The 17,963-nt window shown below is 36.8% G+C and overlaps 1 protein-coding gene across 6 annotated transcripts in view; it reads right to left on the bottom strand.

Annotated features, from left to right (window-relative positions):
* b3gntl1 (UDP-GlcNAc:betaGal beta-1,3-N-acetylglucosaminyltransferase-like 1) overlaps positions 1 to 17,963 on the bottom strand; it is a 112,806-nt gene that overhangs the window by 38,074 nt on the left and 56,769 nt on the right. The window contains exon 1 of one of the 6 annotated variants that reach the window (XM_041221261.1): positions 1,238 to 1,375. The exons of the other annotated variants lie outside the window; for them this stretch is intronic. The gene's annotated coding sequence lies outside the window, so the exon portion shown is untranslated. Of the gene's footprint in view, positions 1 to 1,237; positions 1,376 to 17,963 lie in introns of those variants that run through there. 6 annotated transcript variants of the gene reach the window in all.

Here is a 17,963-nt window from a genome sequence, read left to right on the forward strand (position 1 = left end):
GAAACCAAATGAAAACCAAAAACCCTTTTATGTTTTACTTTGCTTTAAAGTTTTACAAAACAAACATGCTTTGAAAAAGGTTTTTTGGTGCACAATGGGTTCACAGTTGAAACAATAATCATTTGATCATTCAATTCTTAATTATTTATTATACTGTAAAATTATTAGAGATTATCTAGTATTCCTGACAGTTATCTCAAGGTAAAACAAAATATGCTAGAGAGATGTTTTGTTCACTTTCTTTATACAGCCTACTTGTCCCGGATTTGTCTGAACTTAGTTTGGCAATAGCAAATCACTTTCAGTCCCTCCTCTGTTGTGGGAGAAAGCAGTGGTATGGCCTTGTTATAAACAACACAAAAAAACAGGAAAAGAAACAGTGCGTGAGAGAAAAACTTTAAGCATCACTTTTTTCTATTGCATTTTGAAAAGCCAATTCGCATGTCCTACTTATCAATTAGGAGGACCGAGGATCAACAGGAGATGGCATTACCGCTATCAAGCATAACTAATGTTACAAAACCCTGACGCTGAAGCCAGCCATGCAAGCCTCCACCTGGCCCCAATAGGGGTCGCTGAAGCGAACTATCCCTGGGAGTTTCTTGGCCTGTTGTCACGTTAGGCAACTCAGCGCATCCAGGATTTATTCCAGTGAGCTCCTAGTTGCATGACCCACTCTACAGTTTGCACAGTAGAGCCATTCCTAAGTGAACCACTAGGGAAAACAAGGCACTTTTTTCTGTTGTACCTCCATGCCTGCAGACTTTAAAAGGACCATGAGGAATCCTTACCAACATAAATCATCTGTCTTGCTATAGAAGCTATTGCTATAGAAGTGTAACAAATACACATCCCACCCAATGCTGGTGCATACAGAAAAATATTCAGCATATTTTACATAGAAGCTGCTTCCAGACAAGCAAACAAACTAAACTAAACGAAACTAAACAATGTCATTGCCTGATACGTCACAGTATCTGGGCAGATTTTGACATATGACACAAAGACCTTTTTAACTGACCCCAGATAACTCTTGTGACGCAGGTACAAAGCTTTCTGAGAAAACTTTTGATAAAGCAAAATAACCTTGCAAGAAAAGGATAGGTGAAGAGGGGTTTCATTAAGCTACATTTATAGGAAGAGTCAATGGGCCAGCATCACTTTGTTCCGATGGCAACAAGAAATAAAAAAAAAGAAAAAAAATTCTAAAAAAAAGTTTAACATTATTTAAACCTACCTGTTTCAAAAATGCCAAGCTCTTATAATGCAAAGCAGAGAGAATCAGCCCTTCAACCTTTTTGCAAGCCAAAGGGCCATTCAGCAAAAGCACAATGGAGCAGCAGCACGTCTTTCACTCAGCACAACCCAAGAGCAGTTTCTGAAAGTTTCAGAGGAAGAATCTGCTGTCAGGGAGCAGCTTTACAAAAACGTAACCTTGACTGTGTTGCTGTGTACAGTCCCCACTGTGGGAGTATAATTTAGGTAAGAATTTAATTATCCCTTCGTTTCCATGTGGAGATATATGTCGTAGCTTTTAAGCACCTTAAAAATAAAAACATATTTTTTGATGAAAATGAAACGTGGTACTCTTGACAGATCAGCTAGCCAAGGTTCCCATCGTGTCTAATGTTAATATCAACCCCTTTTTCACTCTCCAGTTCAATGTTCAATATATAGACAATCTCTGACAACAACAAGCAAACAATGCTGTATCAGAAAAATACTCTCATACAGCAACGCCTGATAATGGAGACTGAATGAAACTGATCACCCACAATTTTCCCAAATATTGATAGTCCAGAACATCTATCCCTTATGTCATTTTACTTGGGAGCTGGGAAGGAGAACTGAGATCTCGCCAAATGCAGCAGCACAGACAAGGCGGCGAAAAAAAAGCAATAAGCTTTACCTGTTCCACATATTCAGGAGAACAATCTGTTCCACCACAGGCAAACCAAGGCTTCCACTATTACCAAGGCTTATTAATACTAGTGGTATAGTCAACATACATGTCATTTACTGAATTAAATGTAAAAGATTGTTAGTAATAAATACTGAGGGAGAGTCATGACACTTGATTTAAAATCTTCAGAAATAAGTAAAAAGTAGCTAAAAAAAAGTGTCAAGATGGGTCTTAAATATATTGAGTCACTGAGGCCAATAGACCATAATATCTTTGGAGAGTTAAACTGAAGGTGCTTACTGGAGGGAGTAACAAAAAGCCACAATGCCACCTCGTACCTCCCAACCACAGTTCTGAAAACCTCCTGCTACATGACTACACAATGCAAAGGTTATCCAGGCTTTCACATAACAGACTGCCTTTACTCTCCCAATTGTCATAGCACACTTATTTTAAAAAAGATGCTACCGCTTTTCATACACAAACTTTTACTTTTCGGGTGGAATTCAAAACTGACAAGAGAGCTTGAAAGGAACGATCAGGTTTAGCGAGCCGTTATTGAAGGCGTTTATATAATGCATTGGCTTTATGATGGTCAATGACAGTGCTAGATCTCGAACCAATCTCTTTGGGTACATACACTGGTTCTGGCTCATCTATGCTGGCTGTCTATCAAGTAACTAAAGATCCAGTAGGTGAACCACCTTTATCCAATTTAACCAAACTTGTCTCATTCGTTTGTGCTACGTTTCTGCTGCTATGGTTTTTAAGATAGTGTAGCGTGCACGGGGGAAGGAATCAGCAGGGCTGGTAGGTGACGTAATCACACACAAAGACATAAGCCCGATATGCGCTCCTTGCAAAGGAGCCTGCTCTTTTGTACAGTGGTATCGGTGCTATGCTTTAGTGTGAGAAGTCCCGGGTTCGCGCCCGCCCTCCGTATGTGTGTGGATTGCCTCGCCCTGTGGGATGCATCTGCTTGTGGGGACAGAGATTGCTACAATATTAACGATTATTTTTTAGGGGAGTGATGTCGCTCAGCCCCCTTACAATAATGGAATTGTGTCATGTGTAATTTGTTTGTGCTGTTTTTTTTTTGTTTTGTTTTTTTTTTTTTTTTTTTACATGCGCAGTGTTTGTATTATTAGGGCAGTGCCTCAATGGCGTCTGACAGAAAACAAACTTCAAATCATTGGCAAACTGGCAAAGTGTAGTATGGTAAAAGAGCAGTGGAGCATGGAATAGGCAAACAAAAGAAAGCAACTGGGTCCAGTGAAATTGAAGTGGAGGGGCAGGAGCTGATTCCAGGGGATCGCATTTCCCACAGAACAGGCCTGACCTGCATTGAAAAATGATTACTTTGAGAGGTAAGGTGAGTCATCGTTGTATTACAAATTGTCTCTAAGTAGGTTGCGCAGATGTAGCAATGTTGTTTTTTTACGTTTTAATCCTATTAGTTTCGGCAAAATTTCCCCTCCTGTACTGTTGTAATATATATCGCTACTTGTTCCGTTGAAAAAAAAACAGAAAAAAACGCACCTTTAACGTCCTGCTGTGCTTGCGCAGACCTGCGTAGACTTTAATAATGTTTGGACAATTTAGAATGAAACATACTTTTCATGAGTCAAAATATATACCTAGATAAATAACTTCCACAATTTTCTTTAGCATAATGGTATGAATTATAAAATGTATTTTTCAAATTAATAACAAAATTATTCAATAATTTTAAACAGGTGAAAGAAACATTAGACTAATTAAACAATTACTTGAAGAAATACACAATTAGTTTCATTCAGATCTAACCTGCTGTAAACCTCTCTTTATTTCAACAGCAACCAAAGTCTGCCCCTCAACATTTTTCCCCTCAACACTTTTGCTCTGAGAACATAGATATCTTTCAGCACACCCCTTTGAGACATATTCTTCACTAGTTGTAATTGACCCCAGATCTGCATTGACTGGAAATGGGAATACTGAACTGGCGAAACATTAATCCTTTGTGTAGAGCACTGCGTGAGGGCATACCTTGACTTCTGCGTTTCTTGATATGACTGTCTCTGGCAAGTCATCATCCTTCTCCCAAGTGAAATCGTGCCCTGCAATATGCAATGCAGTGACCAAGTACGTATTTGCTAGCAGGTTGGCAAACCTGAGTGTGAATTTCTCCCCATTTAATTCCACGTTGTGTGGAAATTCTGAAAGTCGACTTTCAAAGACATTTTCAATAGGGTTCTTTTCATTACTCGAGCAATATCTCATGTCAGTATCAATACAAAGATGCTGTCAAGGTGTGGGTTACAGTCCCATTACACAGCATGCTCTCTGAAATAGAGTGGCCAAATAATTGCATTTCCACAGGGGTATACTCAACATCCTGAACTTTTGCAAGACATCCGGATTAGTTTAATACCTTGCTTTACTCTTTCTGCTAGCCCTGTCACTCCTCTTGCCTTCAGTGTATCTACAATTATGGACACATGACATTATATGAAACTCCATCAAGCCGAGAGCAATGTGTTGACGAGCACTGACTCTTTGCTGCCATACTAGTCACTGTTATGAATGATTTCGTAATGATAGTTACTTAAACAGCCAAACACTTTAAAACTAGTGTCTGTTATTCCAATGTAACTAACATGTGATTTCCTACTGATTTCAAATTAAATTCCTATTGAATTCACAAGCATGAGTTCATGACATACTTCTCACGACTTCATAACATTTCCCTAAATACACATGAAATATTCATGAACAGACACCTATTTTAAAGTGTTACCAACAAAAGTGTTATTCATCTGCACTGAATAACAACTTTTTAGGTAGCTTTTTTTATCATCTGTTGCTTAAAGCAGTGATGCAAGCGACCGTGACAGGGATGTGCTGCAGTTTTCCATCCATCCATTATCTGTAACCACCTAATCCTGTAGAGGGTCGCGGTAAGCCAGAGCCTTACCCGGCAGACATAGGCTGCAAAACGAGACTACACCCGGACCGGACGCTAGTCCATCGCAGGGCAACATAATTTATGCATAATGTTTATCTTACCCATAAAAAACAGTTTTACACAACAAATGCACTACTACCACCTTTGCACTCTTTCTAGAGCAGCAAAGGGGTCTTACTAATGCACTGTAAAGTTTTAACATCACTTCCCTTGATTTAAATTCAACACTTTTCACAATGTATCCGAGCATTTTGTTGGCCTTTTTTATAGCTTCCTCACATTATCTAGATGAAGACATTTCTGAGTCTTTTTCATAGATTCCTTCTTCAATTTCAGTATCTCCCATATGATATTTATAACACACATTTTTATTGCCTGCGTGCAGTACCTTACACTTTTCTTTATTAAATGTAATTTGCCATGTGTCTGCCCAGTTCTGAATGCTGTCTAGATCATTTTGGATGACCTCTGCTGCTGCAACAGTGTTTGCCACTTCTCCTATTTTTGTGTTGTCTGCAAATTTAACAAGTTTGCTTACTATACCAGAATCTAAGTCATTAATGTAGATAAGGAAAAGTAGAGGACCTAATACTGATCCCAGTGGTACTCCACTAGTTGTTACCTCACTCCATTTTTAGGTTTATCCTCTAATCAATGCTTTGTTTTCTACATGTTAACCACTCCCTAACTCATGTGCATGCATTTTCTTGAATCCATACTGCGTTCAGTTTGAGAATTAATATTCCAGTAAACATAAATAAAAATCACAATACTCACACTTTGACGTTTTTTGTTTTATTTCCTTTTTAAAAAACAACCACTTCAGAAATCATCTCAAGCATTTTGAAACTGGTAAAAATGTAAATCACACATTAGTCAAAAAAACACATTAAAAGTAAATAATAATTGAAGAAGACATACCATGTCCATTATTTTTTCATCATAACACTTCACTCAATGTCTCTGCTGAAACTCAACAAACAAACTCAACGAAGAAAAAAAAAAAGCTTTCGGTAAGACTGATTACTTATATGATGGTGTGATAGTACTCATAAAGTTTTGCTGCAATTCATGTACGAGTCAATACCATTATATATCATAATGCCAGTCGTAAACACAGAGAATAAGAAAGCAAATAAGACGGCAACAATACAACAAAATTGTATAATACAGCAATATATTAAAAGGGCCAAAGGTTTCTCACTGATAATGTACCCTTTCTCAGTCAAATTGGCAAGTTTATCAGTATCGAAAAAGCTCAGAGGGAACGCTGAGTGTTAATAGCCTTTTAGTTTGAGTTATTTTTCTAATCTTAAAATCCTTGATATAATGTAATTTGCCTTTCATAAGAGCATTGATGGGCTGAGTGGTTTTTAAGGCTCACTTCTTAGATTCACTTAAGTTCTGCTCTTTTAAATTGTGTATTAGGAGTTTCTTTGTCACTATATCGTTTCTGGTTTCTGCTAGCTGTAAGCACAAGACCACATGGAAAAACTGACAAAATGGAGGTAAAAAACAACATTTATCCAAAAGATATTTTCAGTGGACACAGTCAGTATTCAGGCTTTGGTTTCTATTAGTGTAAGATACAGTAGATCAGTTTTAACACAGTGTAAGTCTGGGCCGATTCATGCTCTAGTAAATGAAAGAATTGGTGTTCTTTATATCTGTGTTGACACAAAATTGTTTGTCTTCATCACTAAAATGTACATATGACAAGTTCTCATGATCATGTTACATTCTGTGTTAAAATTAATTAAAATGTTATTCATTTTAGAAACATGTTGTCACAAACATGTTATTTGTTAAGGCTAAAGCTTTGATAAATATTTTTCTCTGTAGGCGTTTAATCAGGTCCACCTGCACATATTTCTAAACCCTAAAGTTCAGGACTCAATTCGATAGCCAAATTATTCAGTCAGCACATAACAGTGCTGCTTCGTAAAAGGGCTGTTTTTCAGTGTCTATCTATTCCCTTTTTCTGTTTTTTTGTTCTCTTTTTTTTGCAGATGGACAAAAATCTGTGTTTACTGTAGCTTTTATTTTTATACCATATGAAAACATTTGGGTTTGACTCTGGTTTTGATGAGCTGAGGCATCCTGAGGGCAATTCAAATAACGAATAGGGGTACTATTTGTCAACACAAAAAAGCAGTTGCCTCAAGTGTTCTTTCAATGCTTAAAGGATAAAAACCAGCTTAATTTTATTGGTTATAACCTAAAATCAGAAAACCTATCTATAACCATGTTCCACACTCTCAATTCAATCAAATATTCCAGTGGTGTAGAATATCTGTCAACTAATATTCAAAGTAATTCTCATTGTAAATATAACTGGTACATTGGGGAAAAACAAAACCCTAAATGGATAAGGTTGAGCAAACAAAAGAAACAATAAAGCAATTTTCTGAACTGCGGTTAGCGCCAGAACACTGCTGTTGAAATTAATGAGCGTTTATAACCTCAGGGGCAGTTTTTCTGGAACTCTTTACTGCACACCCAATCAAAAATGACAAGGCTACAGAGCTCTGTTCACATTCATCAGCTTTTCAATCATCTCCTAACCAACCGTTGCACAGCACACCAATGGAGAGAACGGATATGATTTCATTTTTCGTTTCTTCTAAAAGGCCACAGCTCAGCTGTGCATTAGCTTTACAAAACTGTTTCAAATTAGACAGTGGCAAAAGTGTTGGTGGCAGTCCAATTTAGAAGAAACTGGACTGCTACTTTTTTTGGCTTAAGCTATCTAATTTTAAAAGGTTAGACAACAAAAAGCTTTTAGAAAGTGTTTATTTTCTCTCCTCCATCAGGCAGAAAAATCACATAGGGAAAGTACCTCAAACCTTTTTGCACACTGAGATAATTAGGGTAATTAAAATATTTCTTTGGTTAAAGTTAGTTTTCCCTTAGGGACTACTAAAATAAAAAAATAAAATAAAAAACTGATACAGATGTTCAAGAAAATTGGACCTTTAAATATTGTTTCTTTGGAATAAAAACTGAAGAACCCGTTTATTTTTCATTCACGTCACACTTCAATGCAATAGAATTTATTCACTTCCACATTTTACTGAACTTGATTTTAAAATGGCACTAGAACAAACAAACCAAACTCAGTTTGCATGCACCAATCCAATTCTGGGAGCGAGTTCGTTCCAAGCATTCACATTTGCTTTCAAAATAACTCCAAGAAAGGTGTGAATGGGCCTGTGTCAAGGCTGAGGCCCTGCACATGTGTGTGTACAGTATATAGTTACATGTGTATTTTGCTTGTTTTTATTGTTTATTATTATAAATAGTTATAAGAGAGTAAGACGCTCAGCCTGAGACACGCTGCCAGCAAAGTTTGTTTACAAGGAATCCCACTTGGGGATTGGACGTGTCCCGGTCTCGCTTCATAAGGGAGCCACTGACACACCCTCACGGAGCAGAACAGACCCTGAGCAGCACCTTCAACATCACTTCGATGTCTGTCCCAATCTGTCAGCAGAAATTATCCACAACCCCCTATCACAGGGGCCTTCATTCTTGGCACCACTGTACAGCATATGATTGAATGTTTAAACATATGGCTGATACTTTTAAAGGCAAATGGACAGTTTGTTACTCTGTCGATTTTAGTAGATTTAGTTTTTCTGCAAAGAATTCACCGTGTTATTCTAAAAAATTATAATAAACAACTAAAGACCACCTACAAGTACATAAATTAAATGTCAGTTGTTCTGGTTTCATAACTTTATTACATGTGCTTTTGTTGAAAAAACAAAACTGTGCTAATGATGATCTGAAGTAAAAAAAAAAATAAATACAAAAAAAAGACTCCCCACACTGTTTAAAATCTGGGTTTTTCAACTCTAGTAGACAAAGAGCTCTATTTTTAATCACCCAATAGCTACAGCATTTACATCTGCCTGCCACTTGTTAGATCAGCGAAATAGACCACACTTTATACAATATATCTAAATAGAAACAGTTGGTATTATCACTACATTTTCAATAGCAACCAAATCAATGGATTCAGGTCACATCTGGTAACCCCCACAGGGCAGTCTACTTGCCAACAATCAATATACACGCACACAAAGTCAGTAAATGGAAAATCTCTATGTAGCATCACAGCTTGAGAAGGGACAGAAATTACAGCTGCAGTCCTTGGCGGTTGTTTTTATAAACCACCTCAAATTGACAAATTCAGCTTTTAGAACTGGTTGAAAAATGACTTTTGTTTTGCTGGGATAGTTATGAGAACACATATTATAAAACAATATTAGCACCAATCAGAACTATATCTAAATCAGATCTATATCCTAAGCTTACAAAGAAAGATACAAATTCAAAGACAGTGCCAGCTTCGCTCATTGCATGCGGAATACCACGAGAACACATTCATGCTGCAATGGGTTAAGAGAAATGTACTAGTGGTTCAATCAATTGAATTGTCGGTACATACATCTACACTATTCCTGCCAATGATATGCACATTGCAGGTGTCAATACAAAAACTGTACAAGCTGTTCCCAAGACTAAGGAATTGAATCAGCCTACACCCTACCGGGATAAGCTCCAGCTGAATATTTTAAAGCATTATACAGAGAAAGGGACTCCAGCTAGATTGCATCAGCCGTTTTTATTTGTCGGGGTTAACCATTACAATTGAATATGCATTTCTCAAGATATCAAAACAAGTATGACAAGTATCCAACTGACAAAGAAACACACAGTCAGGTATAGAACGTCAGTAAGAAACTCGGTTATAATTTTTATGCTATTCTTACGGTACTGCCAACACAGCTCCCCTCACAAATAAATAGGATTACCATGATATTTTTGGCAACAACAATTGGGAAAGCTAACTGTTTTTACATTTTGTGAGTATGCACAGTAAGTCAAGCCTTTCTGAATGGAGTGGTATTCAAGGATCTCCACTGGCTGTTCAAAACTCAGTTTCCAAATCTATTCTTAAAACTAAAGAAAAAAAGACACTGGCAGCCTTCCTGCTGTGCATTTCAATCCCACAGACACAGGATTCCAAAAAGACCTACAGTACTGTACAGCAAGCCAGACAACAAGCTTGCCAGCAAGCACGGCTGACATACCTGCCAATTTCTGAATGCCTCAAAAGTGTTTAAGTAGAATCTTTCGGCATGTCTGACATGCCATTGAAAGACACCGCTTAAAATAGTCCAAGAAGTTTAAGTAAGGGGCTTAGGAAAATAGTTTCTCACAGTTAGGAAGTCAGTAAGATTCACAAGTACGAGTTTACAGAGCAAGTAACTATTATCAGGGACTTTGGTGGTGACAAGCTAACAGGACACCTACACTGCTCCTGGAGTGCCCTATTCCACTCCATAAGGGTATTCTACAAAAAACACGCACATAAATGCCCAGTCCTCAACCTGCCAACATTTAAAGTAAAAGAAGGCAGCCTCTTTCTCCGGTACATAACAAACATTGCTTGAACAAAGGGCTCAATATCAAAGCTTGAATTTGAGTATTGCACGTTCAAAAAAGGTGTATGAATGGGCAACTCTCCATTCAGGTGTTTTAGGTGCTTTTAATTAGGTTGTTTCTTAGTTCTATACTGTAGGTGTACAAGATCCTCTTTTTCATTTTTTATCAAGCTATAAACAGGACTTACAGATGATAACCCTCTACCACTACTTGAAGAATGACAAATGGTAAACTGGTTTCGAGTGTCATTGCATCTAAAACCATATCAGTAGAGTAACAAGATCGTGCCCCTGATCCCCCCCATGTGCATGTTCTTTTAATTATTATTTTATTTAGAACAGGAAACTCTCGATAAATGCAAATGTTAATGAGCCATGTCATTAGGGGAGAAAGCAATTGTGACAACTATTTGGGACCACAGATTACTTGTTATCTTGTGTAGGTATGAAAAATAACCAGAATTCTAGTTTTAAGCTTTTAATTACTGATGTGCAAAAAGAAAAACAATCTCTTCCAGCTCTTGTGCCACAAATAATACATTGCCTTAACCGTCAAAAAATTATTACATTTGCATAATGCATTGAGTTTAAAAATCAAGAAAGATCACATTAAAAAAGCACCAAACATTTGTTTTATACGTGCCACTGGTGGATAGAGCATTTCATTTGGTATATTACAAATTCACAGCTAAAACTACATTTGAACTCGAGCAGGCGGGATACAGGACAAAAGGGGTTTGGGTGAAAGGTTTCGTGTAAACGATGAATCCCCCACCACACCCCCACCCCTGAAAAAAAAAACTCCAACTATAAATCTATTTGACAGAAAAGGGAACTGCGTTTTCCTCACCCAGTCAGAATATGCCGGTTCAGATTTAGACGGATTTTATATTAAAGCACATGTAGCTTAAATTACAAGTAGCTTCAAAATATATATATATATATATATATATATATATATATATATATATATATATATATAATATATATAGATTCTCTGGACTTTTTATGCAGCTTAAGGTCAAACTAAAGGTACCACTGCCATGGAGATTAGCAGAATGAGGAAGCTGATAAAAAAAATAAATAAAAAAAAATAAAAATCTATAAAACTTGATATTTGGGCAACAGCACTCTACTCAAAATGATTGAAAATGTCATAAAAATGGAAGTGAATGTAAAAACAGAACCTGTTCAAATGTAATTGGAAGCTATTTGCTTTTAAGCCCTTTGTAATGAATATGAAGATTTTATTTGAATATTGCTGGCAGGCTGCAAGTGGAAATCTAGCCTGTACACTTGATTTAATAATGCAACATGGAGACTTCTGTTTTATTGATTGGATGGTTGCGGCAGTTTGATGTGGTTTGTTAATGAATAAAACAACAGGAAAAGGCTGCAACAATCAAAAACAAACTTAAATATTCCAATTACTCTACGTGATTCACTGTGAACATTACAAGTGCATTGTTTCTGTGGGTTCCAACATCTGCGTCATTGTTTTCAACCTGTCGATGTCAGGAACAATAAAAGCGCATCGAACTTGCATCAAAAAGAAAAACCAAGTTAGTAGAAACAATTGGGGCAACCTTGGCCCCCATCGGTTTTACAGTTTTTGCTTTGCGCTAGGCAAGGTTGTCCCAGTGGTTTCTTTTGTGTTTTTGATATCTCCACTTTAAATGGCAGGGCATTTTTGATAACTTTTTCACTCTTCCAATGTGTTTTTGTTTCAGATAGCATTTCTTTTTTCACTTAATGGATAATAATATGCATACACACATTACGCGAATAGCAAAGGTGAGGCTTGTACTGCAGTTTGGATAGGGTACATGTAAATAGTTTTCATGTTTAGGAAGTAGTACTTGGTGTTGAATTCTCAAAATGCTTGTTTTATTTGAAACGACAAAGAATTCCTGTCAGGGGCCAGAATTCATGGCACCAAAATAGTAACCCTACGTTTTAGTCCTTTCACTTCATATTCTCTCCAGTCTCAGCTCACACGCACAGTTTCTCGTTCAAGTTAAGTGCTGGACTGTTTCCAGTCCCCAGACTCATGCACCCCCTTATATAATCTCCCGTCGTTTCCCACTGGTGTCCAGCTCATCAACATGCTCACAGTCACATCCATGCTCTGCAACACATTCTCCCCACTCATTCACTCACTCCCCCTTACAATACATCTAACATAAAAGACAAACTGAACAGACAACAACTCCTGCAACAAAGCAATTGTCTGGGACATTACAATATATATTTTTTATTTTAAAGTAAAAATATATGAAAGTATGAAGACCTTTATGTACAAAAATCTTCACTTATATACACCTGAACAATAACTGCTTATTTTTGTTTCATACGGTATTAAATGGCAGTGTTTATATCTGAAAGCGAAAAAGAAATAAATTAACATCAAGATAAAGAAATAATGTCTATGCATTGATTTATGTATTCATTTATATCAATATTTATTAATGTATTGATCTATTTATGTTTTACTTTTACCAAATATATAGGCTATCCTTCAGCATAGATAATTCTCAGAAATTCGCATTCCTTTTGGACCACAAACAGCGTTACCATCATCAATCAGTATCGAAAAGGAAACCGTACTTTCTTGCACCAATAGAGACCACAATGAGCGTTACACTGACATGAAATCTGAATCAGGATCAGAATCTCATTATGATGAATCTCCAAAAATATCTCCAAATGTAAAAAATTGCAGTCCCTCGAATTCTCAGCTGGCTGACTTCATCTTTGAGAACACTCTTTGTTTTCTCAACTAATCTCGTGTAGCACTGACAGTATAACATGACATGTTTGCAAACTGAAGGTCCCATGAATCTCTAGAGTTTATATATATATATATGCCCTATCCTTGCTGTACAGAGAGGCTGGCAGTTCTCGCTGACAACTTGGCGAGAGGAACTACAGTTCCTCTTCAATATTCATCTAATTTTATGGTCTCTCTGGCCTGTTCGGGGTCAACGCACCTGCTGAATGAATTGCACCATGGACAATTTAAACAGCCACCTATAAAGCTAAAATAATTTACTTGCAACCTTCCCCATATCAGAAGTGACCTTCATTTGAAGTCCACAATGCTCTAGAGTTAATGGGCAACGATTTGAGCCATGTCACAACCCTGCAGGCTTAATTCGTTATGACCTGCTTGCAACTGGAGTTTTGCTTTCCAGTGGTGGTTTTCTGGAAGCATTGCCATTCCACCCAGGATGGTAGACACACTGGTCAATAAAACCAGAGTGCTAAGGGACGTGATGTTTTTTCTAAATTTTAGTTACATTGCGTTTCAGTTTTTTTGTGTGTGTATTTGTTTACTACAACGAAGTACTAGCAGTAGCAGATCATGTGATCTGAGTATGGGTTTTAATTGGATGGGGTCCAATGCAAATGTTAACATGTTAGTGGTGTATCAATGTAATGTATATTTACTATAGGCTTTCCTACTGTACTGTGGATGTGTATTCCCCACCTGGAAATTTGACAAATCAAATGAAGTGGTCTTGAAATTTAAATACTATATTAATGTTGAAAACAGTGCATTTTTAAACATATGCTGGCAGTGTGTAACAGTTAACTTTATTAGAATAAACTATAATGGGCTATGCATATAACAGTTAAATTGGAGTCAAATGTAATAAGATATGAAAAGTGTTGTCAGTCAGAATCCAATAATAATGTTCTACTGCTGCCTCCCTGTTTTTTTTTTGGCCTCCAGCCACCACTGCCTCACACTCTATGCTGCCAATACATGAAGATGAGGTCATGTGGTCTCTCCCATTCTTGAGAACAGGAAGTGAACACAGACAGGAAACCATTTTCTGGTAGTGCCATGTGTGAGGGGTGTGCTGTGTCAAATTAAAATTAAAAAGGTTCTAAAACAAAATTCAAATCTACTTCTGAGAACTTGTGTAAATAAGTTAAGAGTATTATTATTTTATTTTAAACCTTGGTGTTACGTTCAGTGGAGCCTGGTTATGCATTTTGAAACTGAAGTTGGTATTTACTGTGATGTAAAAAACTCTGCTGTCTATAAGTGATTCTTGTTGGGTTTCAAAGGAGTTGCCTTTCAGGCTGGATTTGTACAACTACGTCCAAACATCTGTTCCTGTGCTGGCAGGGCATAGTCACCAGGATTCTACATGCAGCCAGCTACAGTTAAGTAAAAAATGCTAATGCTAGTAAAAAGATGCTAATCCTCAATCTGCTTGTCCACATCGTGATTTGGCCCATATGTTAATGGGTATTTTGTGGCAATAGCCTGTTACACTCTGATCAAAAACAGGCCTAGTAACCCTGTGCCCCCCAACACAACACATGAAAAACAAAGAATGATGTGCACAGTTCTAGCTGTGTATCCAAGTTGATTTTATCAGTAATTCTGAATGACAGTGCAGTCTTCTCTAAAACAAAATACTTCTGATTACCTTTTAAATACCAAAAAAAAAAAAGACAACAGGAAGCCGCAATAGTCTAAGGATTACCAAATAACAACAACAAAAAAAATAAAATAAAATACACCCACAAAAAAAAAAACTTTCCTACTGTCTGGACTGTACCACATGGTTAGCTGACCTACATCACACATTGGTTACATTTTCTATTACGGGACACCATTACCCTTAAATGCATTAGCCTAATCTTTCGCTGACCACTTTCTATATTGTATTTAGTGATCAATAAATCACAACTGGGGAGGTGGGTAATTATGAAAAGGAGAAATACTTTAGGTTTGTCCTTTTAAAACCAATATAAATAAGTGTTTGAAGTTCCGAACAGGCTGGATTGGAGTTAAACAGGTTCCTGCTTGAAGGAGTTTGATTCCTTGGTACATTAAACTTACATTTCATGTCTACCATATAAGCTGCTGAAAGATGTGTAGCTATGAAGCACTGTTCACTCTTGACCAGAGGTAGGCTGCGCATGCACTTTATGCCTACCCTGTTCATAATTATTACATTGGATCAACCGAATCTCTGAACAGCCCTAACACACTTTAAACCTACCGATTCAACCTGAAACAGAATTGACCAGTGGCCACCCCTTCCCTGGTCTACACATGGATTTACCCAAACTTGACCATCTCTTTAAATCCTATAAAACCGTGTTTCAGTGAGTGTGTCTTAATTTAGCTTGAAAGAAACCTGCAACTGTTTGCAGTGCAGAAAGAGAGCAGGAGAGGAAAAGGCAGACCCTCGAGAAGCAGTAAACAGAAGGAATCCACATTCTGCCTCAGCTGGCAGCAATCTTGTGGCACGCCAGCTCACTGCTTTTCATTTATTTTCCTTTTCCACGTTTGTGTGAAAGCGCAGCACTTCCGAAACACATCTGCTTATAGGTGAGTAGCAAGCACGGAGCCCTGCACGCAGTGAACGGATCCAAGATGCACCCCTCAGTTTGAACAGGTGGCTTTCTCTCGACGACTTTGCTTGCATTTAAGAAGAACATTCTCAACGTTCTTAATAATACTGGTGGGGTTGCCAAGTTCTGCCTTCCTTTATAACAAAAACTCCCCTATAGTAAGGGTTCATTTAAGGTCAAAGTGGTGGAGGTGCTCAAGAAAGTAACCACTTGATTCAAACTGTTTTTGTTGGCATCTTTCAATTTGTTTATATTGAACTCTCGATGTGCTGAACTTTTAAAAATACTTGGTCTATGTAAGACATGGAGTATGACGCAATTGTAAGTGTAGTTGCTACTAATACAGTAACAAGCTCTAGCAAAACAGCCTTAAAAAATCACATGGAGAATTTGTCTTGTTTCAGATTTTCATGGAATTCTGTTCTCTTTGTGTTTAGATTCACCTAGTGTTGCTCAAACAGTCTGTTAGCAATACAGCAAGTGTGGTATTTCCTACACCTACAAGGGACAGTGCTGCAAGGGCCAGGTTAATAGTTACACGGTATACCTGCTGTAGAGTTTATAGATGATTCTGAAAACTCTACTGGGATGCTTAAGAGTTTTAAAAACCACCAGGATTGATGACTAAAACAGTCACCAGGTTGTGATGACTAAAACAGTTAAAATGACACAAAGTGAACCTGGACAACAAAAAGAACACAATAGTTAACAGCTACTGTTTCATACCCACACCAAGTTGCCCTTTAAAAGATTTAACTTATTTATGAAAACAGCTTTACATATTTGTGTTCTCGGCTATCCCGGAGTTTGAAGGTGTATATGTATAACCGCATGCTGTAAACTGAAATGTCATTTTTTGGCTGACAGAGTGATGCAGAAGCAAGTCAGTTTCAAGGGAATAGCAAGTGTCTGCCGCTACAGTTAAGCTACTTTTGGTTAGGGTAACATAGCTTTAGCTATAGCTAAAGGTTTTGCATCACCTATAAAAATCAATATGAACAGAATTTAGATCTTTTATTTAACATCATGTAATCAAACAAACTACAAAATTATATCACAAAAAGTTTACTTAAGTCATAACAGTGGTAGAGTATTTCGAAATGACACATTTTCAATTTTTGGCAGTTTTTCATTAAGTATATGGAAAACTACATAGCGGTATGTAATTCAATATGTTAATGTAACATTATTAAGCAGATTTCAGGTTTCAACTTCATGAAGCAAAAATAGTTCATTCTATATAAAGGGTGATTCAAAACCTTTGGCCAGAGCTGTAGATTGTCAACAAGCAGTAAGAACAGAATTATTGAAAAAATACATTAAACCGATACAAAATTATACTCTACAGTAAAAATGAACATGAAATTGTATATAATTATTGCAGCTGGAAAACCTTATGGAGACCATTATTCAATGTTCCTGACAAACAAAAGTGTTATTAACAAACAAAACTAATTAACAACAAAAAACAGTAACATAATTGCTTATAACATTACACCAGTATGTATATGGTGTGCTCAAATCTAAAAAAAAAAAAATTAGACTCATGCCTTTGGGCTGTGAACAATGCTTCGGATATGCAAAGTTTCTTCCTCCTCAATTTGCATGGGATATGTTTTTTAGTGAAACTCAGCCACAGAATCTGCGCTTTAAAACTGTCTTAAGTTACAGCGATTCTGGAACAAGGCGTGTTTCAACATCGCCACCTAACAGGTTTGCAATCATTCTCTTACTCATATGAAGACATATGTTTGCATAGTCTTAGGTGGCAGTATGCAGCTTTATGTTTTATACTTAAGACACACAGGGTCTTTGGTTTTTTAATTCTTTAATAATATATTGCAACTCAAAGATTTACACACCTCCCCTGCTTCAATTTGCAGGACAATGTTGGCAAAAACAAGTTCCCAATTACCTTCAATACAGAACAAGCCCTGTTAATGCACAGAGCTGGAGGCGGTGTACCTGGGTTTCAGCCCCACTCTCCACTGCTTCATAGAACAAGTTCTTATTATTTAATTTTTTAAGGGTTTGAGGTTAACTTATTTTATTTCAAGTAAGGAACAGAATGTAAACTAAACTTTTTAAAGAAAATGTACCATATATAGTTTCAGTGTACACTACATATACATACATACATACATATATATATATATATATATATATATATATATATATATATATATATATATATATATATATATATATATATATATATATATGTGTGTGTGTGTGTGTATATATCTATCTATCTATCTATCTATCTATCTATATATATATA

The sequence above is a fragment of the Polyodon spathula genome, chromosome 21 (genome assembly GCF_017654505.1).
Source record: "Polyodon spathula isolate WHYD16114869_AA chromosome 21, ASM1765450v1, whole genome shotgun sequence".
In the NCBI taxonomy this organism is placed as follows: domain Eukaryota; kingdom Metazoa; phylum Chordata; class Actinopteri; order Acipenseriformes; family Polyodontidae; genus Polyodon; species Polyodon spathula.